We start from the raw sequence: 14,232 nt of genomic DNA, 5'->3' as shown, positions 1-14,232 counted from the left end.
AAACTTTTGAAAATTCGTATGATATACACTTTTTGCTAGGTTATTGGTTTTTTGTTTTGCAGTACGATTGTGTTTACATTTACATACCTTGTTCAAAGTTTATCATTACTTATAAGCCTTGTACACTTGGTTTTTCTATTATTTTTTAATTTCTGTTAAAAAACGACAAATTTGTCTATTTAAAAAAAAAATAAAAAAAAACTTTCAAGTGTAAGTATGACATATTATACGGTTCGAAATACCGCATTAATAGCAAGATTTTAAACATTTTTAAGGTGTAACATTGAGATTAATACGTGTTTAGAGAGAAAACAAGATTTAAAAGACCTTATGACACGAGTTTGTTTTATATGATACCTTTTTTTTTCAATAAAATTATTACATTGAAATATAACGCAAATGTATAAATATAATTTTCGAACGTGCATTGCGTGAAAACACTGACACTACCACTAAGATCTATGTTCACGACTTTCCTCTGTAAAACACAACACTGCGAATAAAATTAGCCTATTTTCAAAAGTGTGTCCCGAAAAAAAAATATATGTGAGATTCAAACTTATACGTTAAAGATATGGTAGCATTAGCTTTAATACAGCAAAACAATTAATTATAACGATATACTTTTCCTTTAGCAAAATATTAAGCAAATAAATTTTATTAAAATTGAACGTTGTCTGAGATAATAGATATTTTAATGCTCCATTTACCTTATATGTTGGTCATTTTGATATTTTAGTTCTTTTTTTCTTTTTTTTTTGTCGTTAAAAAACCAAATGATTTGTTGTAGAAAAAAAAGATACAATAAATTTTATATTAAGTATTATTTTTTTATGCAAGATTGGTAGCAGTTTTCGAAACAAGGTAAGTTGAATACAGAATATTTAATGTAACCAAAGTACGTTTGTTTAATCCCTTATTTGATTGTTCGGCTCGGTAGATACCGATCATTAATTTGATAAAAAATTAAAAAAATTTTAAACTAGAATTTGTCACTTTAATTTCCTCAATTTGCAGGAATTTTGTTTTCAGTATAATGTATAGACAACATTCTGTTCAACACGATTTTTAGTATTTTTATTTCTCCTGATGCATTTTAATTAAGTCTGAGGTAGGCTCAAGTTAAAAAGGGTCTGTAATTAAACTCATGTGTGATATTTAAATCTACCTTTCGTATCGATACAATTTTATAAATAAAACTTGATTAACGACACAGGAACAATCACTGTCACAGAAAAGTTTACCATTAACATTACTAACCGATGGTAAAATCTTTGGACGGCATTTCATTTCCTACCACAGCTTCGTTGGGTAAAATCAAGTGCGAATTGAAGATAAATACATATGTTTGATACGATCGTTCCAGTAAGGCTGCGTATACACGCTGCGGAAATTTACGTGACGGAACTCTGGCGTCGGTATATCAGAGCAAATCTACTCTTACCAACGATTATTTCTGTTCCGCTTCCGCACGGTGAAGGACCCCTCGTTTACATGGAGCGGAAAATTCCGCGACGGAGACCTCATACACCAATCAGAGCACAGCTTTTCTGATAGATTCTTCTAAAGCTCCACGCTGATTGGATCATGAAGTTTCCGTCGCGGAATTTTCCGCTCCATGTAAACGAGGGGTTTCTTGACTTCGGAATTTTGCGCAGACATATCGTCGTCTGCATATATTTTGTATATCCGTATCGTGCAACTGTAAAACTGAAAAAGCTAAAACGAATGAGAAAACGGTATTGCAATTTTGCATACTAAAACAAATCAAAATGTACAAGAGACCAATGCATTCACACATTTTCACAGACTTTTTGATGCATACAATCTGAGAAATTTTGTTAAAATTGAGTCGAGTCACTGGTTGTGTGATAGTTATAAACAATTCAATATCAAAAACACACTAGTTTAATATTTATAGGTTACGTAAGTGATAAATTCCGTAACAGAAATTACCCCAAAGGTACCAGAAAATTTGTTGCAGTGCGGAAAAATAATCGTTGGTAAGGGATTTGCTCTGATGTACCGACACCAGAGTTCCGTCGCGTAAATTCCCGCAGCGTGTTTACGCAGCCGAAAAAGCTTATCTTTACCCCGAGCATTCGCCAACGTCCATACCACGCTGAAAGCACCGGTTCTCGTCTGATCACCGAAGTTAAGCAGCATTGGGCGCGGTTAGTACTTGGATGGGTGACCGCTTGGGAACCCCGCGTGCTGTTGGCATCTCTTTTTGTCAATCTCCGTTAGAGCTCTTCTGCTTTTGTAAACCTTAAATACGCTATTTTTTAACGGCTTATCATTTCTACGATCTCGATAAAACAAACGACTTACTGAAGAGAGGGCCATGGTAGCACAGTGATTAATGGTAACACACGCTTACGAGTTCAAGACTCGGCCTTTTCTCACTTAGCTCGCACCTCTACCACCTCTGGGAGCTTTATTTCTTAAGTGCGTATTTGCAACTGTGGTCCGATGGTTTGGAAGCCATGTACAATATCGGTCCCGATTGCTGTGTAAGTGATTTATCACATTGAATCTGAGGCGGTTTTTTATCTATGCCAATGACGATAGCATACATATGCAAGAGTAACACAGTAATAAAGAGCCACATAGGACCTGTATGGGACCTCAAATGGCTGTAAAAAATAAAAAAAAAAAACAAACAAAAAATTACTGATGAAAAATTATGATCTTATTAATCACGATGGCTCAGTTAAGTACTAAGAGTATTAAGAATTTCAGGAAACTTTTGAAAATTCGTATGATATACACTTTTTGCTAGGTTATTGGTTTTTTGTTTTGCAGTACGATTGTGTTTACATTTACATACCTTGTTCAAAGTTTATCATTACTTATAAGCCTTGTACACTTGGTTTTTCTATTATTTTTTAATTTCTGTTAAAAAACGACAAATTTGTCTATTTAAAAAAAAAATAAAAAAAAACTTTCAAGTGTAAGTATGACATATTATACGGTTCGAAATACCGCATTAATAGCAAGATTTTAAACATTTTTAAGGTGTAACATTGAGATTAATACGTGTTTAGAGAGAAAACAAGATTTAAAAGACCTTATGACACGAGTTTGTTTTATATGATACCTTTTTTTTTCAATAAAATTATTACATTGAAATATAACGCAAATGTATAAATATAATTTTCGAACGTGCATTGCGTGAAAACACTGACACTACCACTAAGATCTATGTTCACGACTTTCCTCTGTAAAACACAACACTGCGAATAAAATTAGCCTATTTTCAAAAGTGTGTCCCGAAAAAAAAATATATGTGAGATTCAAACTTATACGTTAAAGATATGGTAGCATTAGCTTTAATACAGCAAAACAATTAATTATAACGATATACTTTTCCTTTAGCAAAATATTAAGCAAATAAATTTTATTAAAATTGAACGTTGTCTGAGATAATAGATATTTTAATGCTCCATTTACCTTATATGTTGGTCATTTTGATATTTTAGTTCTTTTTTTCTTTTTTTTTTGTCGTTAAAAAACCAAATGATTTGTTGTAGAAAAAAAAGATACAATAAATTTTATATTAAGTATTATTTTTTTATGCAAGATTGGTAGCAGTTTTCGAAACAAGGTAAGTTGAATACAGAATATTTAATGTAACCAAAGTACGTTTGTTTAATCCCTTATTTGATTGTTCGGCTCGGTAGATACCGATCATTAATTTGATAAAAAATTAAAAAAATTTTAAACTAGAATTTGTCACTTTAATTTCCTCAATTTGCAGGAATTTTGTTTTCAGTATAATGTATAGACAACATTCTGTTCAACACGATTTTTAGTATTTTTATTTCTCCTGATGCATTTTAATTAAGTCTGAGGTAGGCTCAAGTTAAAAAGGGTCTGTAATTAAACTCATGTGTGATATTTAAATCTACCTTTCGTATCGATACAATTTTATAAATAAAACTTGATTAACGACACAGGAACAATCACTGTCACAGAAAAGTTTACCATTAACATTACTAACCGATGGTAAAATCTTTGGACGGCATTTCATTTCCTACCACAGCTTCGTTGGGTAAAATCAAGTGCGAATTGAAGATAAATACATATGTTTGATACGATCGTTCCAGTAAGGCTGCGTATACACGCTGCGGAAATTTACGTGACGGAACTCTGGCGTCGGTATATCAGAGCAAATCTACTCTTACCAACGATTATTTCTGTTCCGCTTCCGCACGGTGAAGGACCCCTCGTTTACATGGAGCGGAAAATTCCGCGACGGAGACCTCATACACCAATCAGAGCACAGCTTTTCTGATAGATTCTTCTAAAGCTCCACGCTGATTGGATCATGAAGTTTCCGTCGCGGAATTTTCCGCTCCATGTAAACGAGGGGTTTCTTGACTTCGGAATTTTGCGCAGACATATCGTCGTCTGCATATATTTTGTATATCCGTATCGTGCAACTGTAAAACTGAAAAAGCTAAAACGAATGAGAAAACGGTATTGCAATTTTGCATACTAAAACAAATCAAAATGTACAAGAGACCAATGCATTCACACATTTTCACAGACTTTTTGATGCATACAATCTGAGAAATTTTGTTAAAATTGAGTCGAGTCACTGGTTGTGTGATAGTTATAAACAATTCAATATCAAAAACACACTAGTTTAATATTTATAGGTTACGTAAGTGATAAATTCCGTAACAGAAATTACCCCAAAGGTACCAGAAAATTTGTTGCAGTGCGGAAAAATAATCGTTGGTAAGGGATTTGCTCTGATGTACCGACACCAGAGTTCCGTCGCGTAAATTCCCGCAGCGTGTTTACGCAGCCGAAAAAGCTTATCTTTACCCCGAGCATTCGCCAACGTCCATACCACGCTGAAAGCACCGGTTCTCGTCTGATCACCGAAGTTAAGCAGCATTGGGCGCGGTTAGTACTTGGATGGGTGACCGCTTGGGAACCCCGCGTGCTGTTGGCATCTCTTTTTGTCAATCTCCGTTAGAGCTCTTCTGCTTTTGTAAACCTTAAATACTTTGTTTCCTAACGGGTTATTATTCTTATCACCAAAAAAAAAAAGATTTACTGATGAAAAATTACGATCTTATCATATCATCATGGTTTAGTTAAGTACCAATTGTATTAGGAATTCCACGATACTTCTGAAAATATGTACGATATTTAGTTTTCACTAGATTATTGGTTCTTAGTTTTGCTGTACGATTGTGTTTACATTCACATACCTTGTTCAATGTTTGGTATTACTCTCAAGCTTTGTAAGTACACTTTGGTTTTTGTTTTCCAATTATTTTAAAATTTTATTGGAACACGATGAATTTAAAGGTTTAAAATACCGCACTAATTGCAAGATTTTTAACATGTGTTAGGTATAACGTTGAGATTAAAAGCTTATTCGTAGAAAACAAGATTTAAAAAATTTAATTACACGAATTTATTTAAAATGACACCCTTTCTTCCAATTATCAATGAAATTGTTTTATTTATACATAACGTGAACGTATAAATATAATTTTTTAACCTACTTTGCGCTAAAATATGATAGTTCGGTAAAATTAGCTTACAATTATCGATATCCCGAAAGTTCTGACTAGATCGAAAAAAATAGGGTGGTAGTTTCAATGCATCGTAACGAATTAACATAGAATTCAATAAGTTAATATGTCAGCAAAAGCCTTATAAAAATGGCTAAAATGGCCAAAACCATTGTTCGTCGCGTCTAGAAGAAAACCGAAAAATCGCACATAAGAAAGTGTTTAGTAAAAATGCACAATTGTAAGGAGGCTCTTGCGCCTTGCTAGTATTTATTCTAAAAACATTAGTATAACAGGTTAAAATCATCAAGTAGCAGATGACAGCGCGTTTTTTTACATGTATTTACTGTAGCAACTCTCGCAGCTACTTACTCCAAACGCAAATATCTTGATTTTTTTCTACGACAACCTACATTTTACTAAAGAAAATCTGAAAGATGAGGATTTTTTCTTCAGAATATTCATATTTTTGTTAAGAGAACATGCTGTTATTCAGTTGTATTACAGCCAATATACAACGTCTTGAAGCACGACTCCATAAGAGTAATGTTCCGTTGAGCGAACTTTGGCATCGAATATCTTGAAATTTTTCACGATAACGGACAAAAATGCGGATGCCGTTAAATTAATCACATTTTTTCCTATAAGAAAAATCACTTTTTAGTTGTGGAAGTCCCGTGCAAGAGCCTCCTTAATACCAACAAAATAAGCTGCGTTGAGTTTAAATCAGTTTAGCCGTTTTTTCGCAAATCGCAAAAAACTACCATTTTGAGCCACCTTTTTAAATTCAATAACTCGCGATATATACAATATTAAGAGCTACAATTTAAACACAAGGTAGATATTATAGCCCTTAACATACACACAAAATAAGGTTGGTCGGTTTTAACTCTTCGCGAACTGCAGCAAAAACCGAAAAAAGGTCCTTTCCAAAAATGGCCATAAAAAAGTTGTTAGCCAACATAGGTACATTATTCAAACGTTTTTCTCTTCGTTTATATTCTCTCCACAAGTACCTAAAAGGCCGTTTATTTTCATTAATTAGGTACAAGTATATAAAAATAGATTGCAAAAAACCGCACCTTCTCATTTTGAACGCGCTCGCTCAAAACTTTCGGAGCATGCATGCAGGAATTTTACTGACCAGAGAGAAAAAAGCCGTTTTTTGCAATTGATGTTTACGATACTTCTTATCGGTAAAAACAAACGGCGTTTTAGATACTTGTTGAGTAAATATAGACAAAGAGAAATACATTTGAAAATGTATCTCTGATGGTCACATGATTTTTTAAGTAAGATTTGTAACGTTCTTTTACACAACGGAGTTGAATACGGAATATACCACGTAACTAGAATATGTTTATTTTAACTGCTAAAGTCATCTGCAAGACACAGCCCATACATGTCAGGTTCGTTGTTGACTCCACAGAAATCCAGTACTTGAGCATTCAATATGTCAAAGGTTGAATACTGGTGGTTCCAGGTTCCAGCATGGTATGGACGTTGGCAATGAGCAGAGGTAAAAATAAGCCTGCTTGGACTAGAACGATCGTGTCAAACGTGTGTTTATCTTCAATTCTTACTTGATTTTACCTACTGAAGCTGATGTAGGAAACGGAATACCATCCGAAGATCTTTATATCGGTTAATAAAATTGCATGGTTGTCATATTGCAAGTATAGGTTATTTTAATAATAACCCAGATAGCATTACGTGGAGAGCAGGTCGTGCAATAGCTGTGACCGCACCTTGTGCTGTCAGTCTGAAGTCATGGTGCCGTCACAGTATGCTATAGCATGCTGTGCAGCCAATCTGTAGCTGAAGCGAAGTATGCCATGCGGTAGAACGTGTACGCATGCTGGAGGTATGTTGTGCTCCAGATAAGCTGCACGCACCATGCATAAGCAAGAAAAAATCTATATATGGCAAACAAATACACATATATAGCTATCATCTAACGTCATGCACTTGTGTTTTTTGCTTCTAACGGTGAAGATCATATACAGAAATTTTGTCTAAATTTTACAGTATATAGTCATTAAAATTTTTGTTTATGTAAAATAAGTGCAACTTTCAACTTTTCAAGTCATCTGTAAGCACATACATACATACAAATAGAAGGTAAATTTTTTTTATCATTATCACTGCTTGTCAATTTATCATACACTTTTAGAGGTTAGGATCTCTTACAAATGTAAAACATGATTAATTTTTAACCGATGGTATATTTTATGGGTTACAAAAAGTTAATAATTTTTTAGATTTACGCTATTAATGTGAACTGCGGTGTTTTTATATTATTAAGAGAGTGTGTAGGAGTTAGTAACTCATCATAAAAATTATAGAGTGTATGGTGTATTTTATACAATCTTATAATTAATTATTACAGCAGTTAAATATTGTAAGTGACAAAGAGGCTTATCAAGACTAAAGAACTTGAAGAATGGTCAGCTACTAGCAGTGTGGAGGACTTTTTAGGCAAGTTTGAATTAAATCAAGTAAATTTCTTATAAAAAATCAAAACAACAAAAAAGAGTAAGGATGATCTCTCTTGTAATATCATTCTCACCTTTATTAATCTCACTTCAAACCTGCTCATTTAATTATTTACATAATTTACTGACACCTTATATTCATTACAGGGACAAAGTATATGGGTGTTGGATCAAGGACCAAGTCTTGCAGCTTTACATATAGAAAAATAATCATCTAAGATAGTAATATTTTACATACTTTATGAAAAGAAATTTATTTATACTATGTAGAATTACACTATACATTCCAATAAATTAATTTATTTATGAAAACACTTTTTTATTATTATAAATTAAGATAATAATAAGAATATATAAAAGAGGTTAAGGGCAATGGGTACTGCACGCATACCACCTCGTGTGAGCGCATGCTGCAGCCATAGTACATGCACAGTGCATGCAGTCTGACAGCACGACGTGCACTTTCCACGACATGCTTGCAGTGTGCGCTCATAAATTACGACAGCTGGATGTCACGGTGCTTTCATACGTGCTCCATGTCGTGCTCCACGCTGCGGTCAGAAGGTACGATCTGCAACTTATCTGGAGCACGAAATGCTTTGGCGTGCGCGCACAGGCTACTGCACATCGTACGGAGTACCTGCTGCAGATTGACATTGACGGCACGGCATGCTTTTAACACGCTATGACGGCACCATGACCACAGACTGACAGCACAGCATGCGGTCACACAAGCGCACCCCCTGCTCTCCACGTGATGCTATCTGGGATGCTATGGGTGTTTTCCGCAATCGTCACCTGCAAGTAATTTTAGGTGTTCTCTACTTTACCACCAGCTCGGTAAGTCAACTATACCTTGAATTAACTGGCTCTCTGTTCTGTAATGTGGCCAGTAAAAACAGCAGACGACAGTCAACAGCAATAAAATCTTTACTTTTTTTTCGACTCACGTTGTCTGCTGTTTTTACTGGCCAGATTACGGAACAGAGCCCCAGTTAATTCAAGGTATACCTATAGTTACCTTATATATAACTATAGTTGACCTACTGACATAGCGGTAACGTAGAGCGCAACCTAAAATTACTTGCTGGTGACGATTGCAGAAAACACCCATCAACGGCTGATTCTATAAGTTGTGGATGGAAATTTATTTATTAAAATGTATTGATACGAACTGCGGTTATAACTATCACATAAATTTAATCACTGCCTCTGTTGAACTCAGGCTACTTCAGACTTAATTAAAGTTCATTATGAGTAATAAAAATTTTGAAAATCGTATTGTGCAAAATGTAGTCTTCACATAACACTATAATTCTGTGGAACTAAATAGTTGACGTAAAAAATTAAAAATTCAATTAGAGCTTTTAACCATTGTCAATGATATCGATCAAACTTACCAGAATATTTTGCATGTTACGTTCCTTGTTTGAAAAATCTTTGCAAGTTTTGTACATTAAAATAAGAGAGAAATAGTAATTCAAATTTAATTTTTTTTTCTGTAACAAATTATTCGGTTATTGAGCTAAAAAAAAAAAAAAAAAAAAAAAATCCTGAAACGACGAAAATTAAAGGTAAATGAAATATAAAATATTCATTAGTATAACAGAAAACGTTTATTTCCCATAAAATTTGGTTGCTCATTCTTTTTTGAAGAAATAGTATTGTTACAATAAATTACTTTGCTACATTAAAACCAACGTTACCGTATCTTTGACGCATAAGTTTGAATCACGCGTTTTTTTTCTTATCAGTTTTTACATTATTTTTATTAGTAGAAAAAATTTACTTGATTAACTTATTACCTTAATTTTCGTAGTCAATTTCTAAAGGGTATAAGTAGTTTCTTTTTTCTCTTTAATATAGTATTTTTATAACTGTACGAAATATAATATAAGTTTTTGAGAAAAGTTTGTTGTATGGTTATTTTGTAATCAAATAAAATGTTTCTTTCACCTATACTCAACATGTTAAGTAGTGCAACTTTGATGTCTCATGTTTCTGTGTTGGTAATTTTTATAGTCGATTAGTTATAGATGAAGGAATATATGTCTAAAATTATAAAATGTTTAAGCCCATGATGCTACTATAGGAAATGAAATACCATTAGACTTTTTTAGTACTAGTGTTAAAATATAAGATAGGCGGGTGCATTTCTTGCCTAAAAGAAACATTTCAAATTACATAATTTAAATTAATAAATAAATAACATTTTTATTGGAATAAGAAAAGTTTTTCTGTGTTTATAAAAACATACCCAACTTTACTTTGAAGTAATTAAAGAAGGATTTAAAAAAAAAAAGTATCACATTTTAATACTTGAAGTTTTTCATGTTATTTGTTTAAAATATCTCTCTAAAATTAATTTTTATAGTTTTAATGCGTATACTAAATTTTAAACCTTGGCCTAAATTTTTTGCAAATACTGTATAAAATTTTATACAATGGTCGGTAGCTCATATGTGTTACATGTAATAAAATTGTTTGTGATACGAGGCCAGGTTTAGGGCCTAAATGCTGAAAACTCAACTCTTCTATCTTCATTTTTTTCTTCTTAGCATTTTGGCGTTTACGGCACCCTTGGTCGGAAAAATGGTACGCATCTAGTCAAGTCGGTCCCTTGAGCCCGGTTATCATCAAGATGCGCAACAGTGACGGTAACTACGATTAATAAATATGTAATGAAACTTTGTTATTAGTGAAGTGAATGATTTTTTCGTTAGTGAAAAATTCCATGTTATAAAATTTTTTATAGAAGTTTATTATATTTTATTGTGAATTTAAACCTGTTTTACATATCATTTGGATGAAACCTGCTTTAAATTTCTCTATATTTTACTAATGTATAATAGTCTTAATAATAAAGTTATCATCTTAAAAAAATAAGTACCTTATAAACAATAAATAAAATCTATATTTATTGAAAAAAATTTTTTTTAATTTCCTAACTTATTTGGTTTTGAATTTATTGTAAGCTACTGTTCCGAATAGTTCAAGTTTACCAAATTTTCTCATAGAAGATGAGTGAATATTTTATTTATACAAGAAAAAAAAAGGTGACAAATAAAAGTGTTTGCATAATTTTTATTAACTTGTACTAAATTTAAGATAAAAAAATTTTAAAAAGAGAAGTATGTTATAATGGTTTAAAAAAAAGTTTTATATTATATTTGTTGAAATTTTATCCAGTTGAAGGAAATGTGTATCATAAAATAAAAACAATGGACTCAAAGTTTGATTCCATTAAACGAAATTGATTACAGTATGGCACGAAATACCTTAAATCATGGGTACTGTCTAAAGAGTTTTTTTAAAGTTTTGGTAGCAATTATCTAAGATATCTTCGAAAATAAACTTTTAAAGTGTTTTAGCCATACTCTAAAAAAATCTTTATAAAGAGATGATGCATTCTTTTGAGTTAAGAGACTTTTTGGAGCTATTGTTATAATTTTTTACTTTTTTTTCCTTTTGTTCCAGTCTACTGGAAACAAAAGGAAAAATTCATAATTCATGTTAAGACACATTTTAAATAAGTTAAGGAGGTTTGATACAATCTTCCAGTGGGGTGGCAAAGCGGCGTCAAGGGTGTGGGAAGCTCACAGCATAACCAACAGAACGTGGTGCAGTTTATTTCTATGGCATAAACGCATCAGTTTTATAAACCTAACTAAAGTTTTCATTTTTACTTGAAAAATCATGATTTTCTCTTTAATCAGTATATAGACAAATAAAAATCAGAATATCATATGAATCCGCAGGGTTTGAAGTATCGTAATATTTTTTTTCGGTTTTTCAATCATTACTAAGGTATTTTATTTTTAGGTAAAAAGTAACATTAGACCCGGTGGTAATATCAAAATCAACACTTAAATCTTTTACACCACCACAACCATGAAATAATCGACTAGTACGTATTATAGTACTAAAAGATAAGTAGTAACGCAGACGCTAATTTGTAATGAAATTTCGAGTAAACTTGGACAGGGCGTGTTAAATTTCGAAGAAATCCCGAGATAACCGTTTCATATTAAGCCAAGTTCAAAGGTGATGATTAAATCATCATCAACACCAGTACATAATTATACAAGGGCGAAGTGGAAGACTCGTACACGTGCGGGTAGTGAATAAAAAAAAAAGAAAGACATTCATGTGTCATGCAGATAGGATTGAAGAAAATGCTGAAAAAAAACCGATTTCGTTACAGAAGAGCTGTTGTACATCACATTATTTGTACACAGCAGGAAAAAAATGATGTGTTCGAATACGTTTCAATATATTATCTTTCTTTGTATTGATTAAAACATTGGATCAACTGATAATTATGTTATTTTAATAAAAAAAAAAAATAAAAAAAGAAGAAACGATTACTCGTCAGGAAAACATTTAAACTTGACGTACGTCATTGTCAAATTACAATAAAAGAATTGAATTGAGATAAAAATTAAGTTTGGCATTGAATTTTTAAATTGAGTTAGTTGAATTAAGTAAATTTAAGATTCATAAATTGATATATACATCAAAAAATGAATAGTGAGATAAGAAGAAACGGAGGGATAATATTTAGCAAAAAATGTAATGTTCAAAAATATTTGAAAAAATATAAAAAATTCTTTTAGAAGCTTAAACAGATTTTTAATACCCATCGATAATCATTATTTTATTGGATAGAAATTGAACCTAATAACAGTTTTAGTAATTTACTTAAAGACGTCTAATGTTGTATATGTCAACTTTATTAGCAAAAAACACAAATTTTAGCAAAATTTTACTTTTTTCGTTAGTAAAATTGACGATTGTCATTAGGTTCCTATCTAATATAATCTTGATGTTGCTTATCATTACCAGTGAAGTAAAAATGACAGTACTCATGTAAAATAATTTTTTAAGATGTCAGCATGAACATAACGAAATAAGTTTTTTTTTTTTTTTTCAATTTACCTGTTTTCATAACGTAAATATTTATTTAATATTTAAAAAGATACCAACATACTTATTTAATTTATATTTTTGAGAAATTATGTTCGTTTCAATAGTAAACACAATCTTTATACTCGTCATTTATAAAACTAACTGATACGGTTTAGGGCTATATAATTTGTGTAAAATGGTACGAAACATAAAAAAAAATTTAATATTTCTTATTAATTTGTGCACACATGGATTAAATTTGTAAATCGCAAAATTTAGATGCTTACGAGGTCGTAAAATAAGAAGTAATGAATGGGTACAAAGTTTGTACTCTTGGTACACATTAAGTCTGCAATCATATATTTTCGCATTTTACTAACTCTTACTTTACTTTCAATATTATCAAGTACATGTCAAATACAAGAATTCCGGCCAACTTTCCGTAAAAAATCGTAGTATATCACAATTTCAAATTATTTATTTTTAAACTAACAAGCCCTAAACAGATATTTTTAAGTATACAGTTCTTTGAATTTCTTTTTCATTTAATTTTTTTTTAATTCTGAAACCATTCGTATCTTCAATTATGAGATGCTCCCATGAGACGTTGTTTCGAATAATAAAAATAAAAATGTGATTACTTTTTTTTACGAAAATGAAAGTTCATGAAAATTAAATTTAATCCTTTTATGTTTTTTGGATTCTAATAGTAATAATACACCTGAACGGTTATTTTAGCATTCAAATTAATATATAATACCATATATACTTGGAGGGAATAAATTAATATATATAAATTTTTCTAAAAAATGTAATTGGACATTAATTTCTCAGGAAAGTACCATAATTTAAAGGTTATCTATGCTGATATTCGAAATTTAGTTGATATCAGGTAACAGATTGGCTATATATATATTGCCATTTTTCAACTACGTTGACTTACAAATATAATGAAATATTGATTTAATAAAACACCGAGTAGTAAATTACGAACTTCTGCCGAAATTTTTTATTATAATGTTGAATTCAAAAAGAGTCGAAGAAGAACAAGTCCACAGCTGCAGAAGAACTTTTTAAATCAATATTCACAGAAGTAAAAAACAGAAACTCATGACAAAATAAGTAACGAAACTCAGAAAAGCGCATTATGTTTACAAAATTTATTAAACAGACGTTAAACAGAATTTTTTTTTAATACCTAACTTCAAAGCTTGAGTAATGCTGTAAATACATAAACAATACTTATACGGCCAAGTATAACTATATGTATACGAACTACAGTGTCCAATATA

The 14,232-nt window shown here is 31.5% G+C and overlaps 2 non-coding genes across 2 annotated transcripts; both read left to right on the top strand.

Moving 5' to 3' along the window:
- Positions 1-2,104: 2,104 nt before the first annotated feature.
- On the top strand, positions 2,105-2,223 carry LOC149374848 (5S ribosomal RNA). Its single transcript, XR_016293009.1, has one exon. It is a non-coding gene; the product is annotated as a 5S ribosomal RNA (ribosomal RNA).
- Positions 2,224-4,847: 2,624 nt separating this feature from the next.
- LOC149374847 (5S ribosomal RNA) lies at positions 4,848-4,966 on the top strand. The gene has a single exon (XR_016293024.1). It is a non-coding gene; the product is annotated as a 5S ribosomal RNA (ribosomal RNA).
- Positions 4,967-14,232: the final 9,266 nt, after the last annotated feature.

The sequence above is a fragment of the Copidosoma floridanum genome, unplaced genomic scaffold (genome assembly GCF_036245765.1).
Source record: "Copidosoma floridanum isolate Cflo_tuat_1 unplaced genomic scaffold, Cflo_Japanese_pri ptg000013l, whole genome shotgun sequence".
NCBI classification, from domain to species: domain Eukaryota; kingdom Metazoa; phylum Arthropoda; class Insecta; order Hymenoptera; family Encyrtidae; genus Copidosoma; species Copidosoma floridanum.
This window is presented reverse-complemented; position numbering and strand designations above follow the sequence as displayed.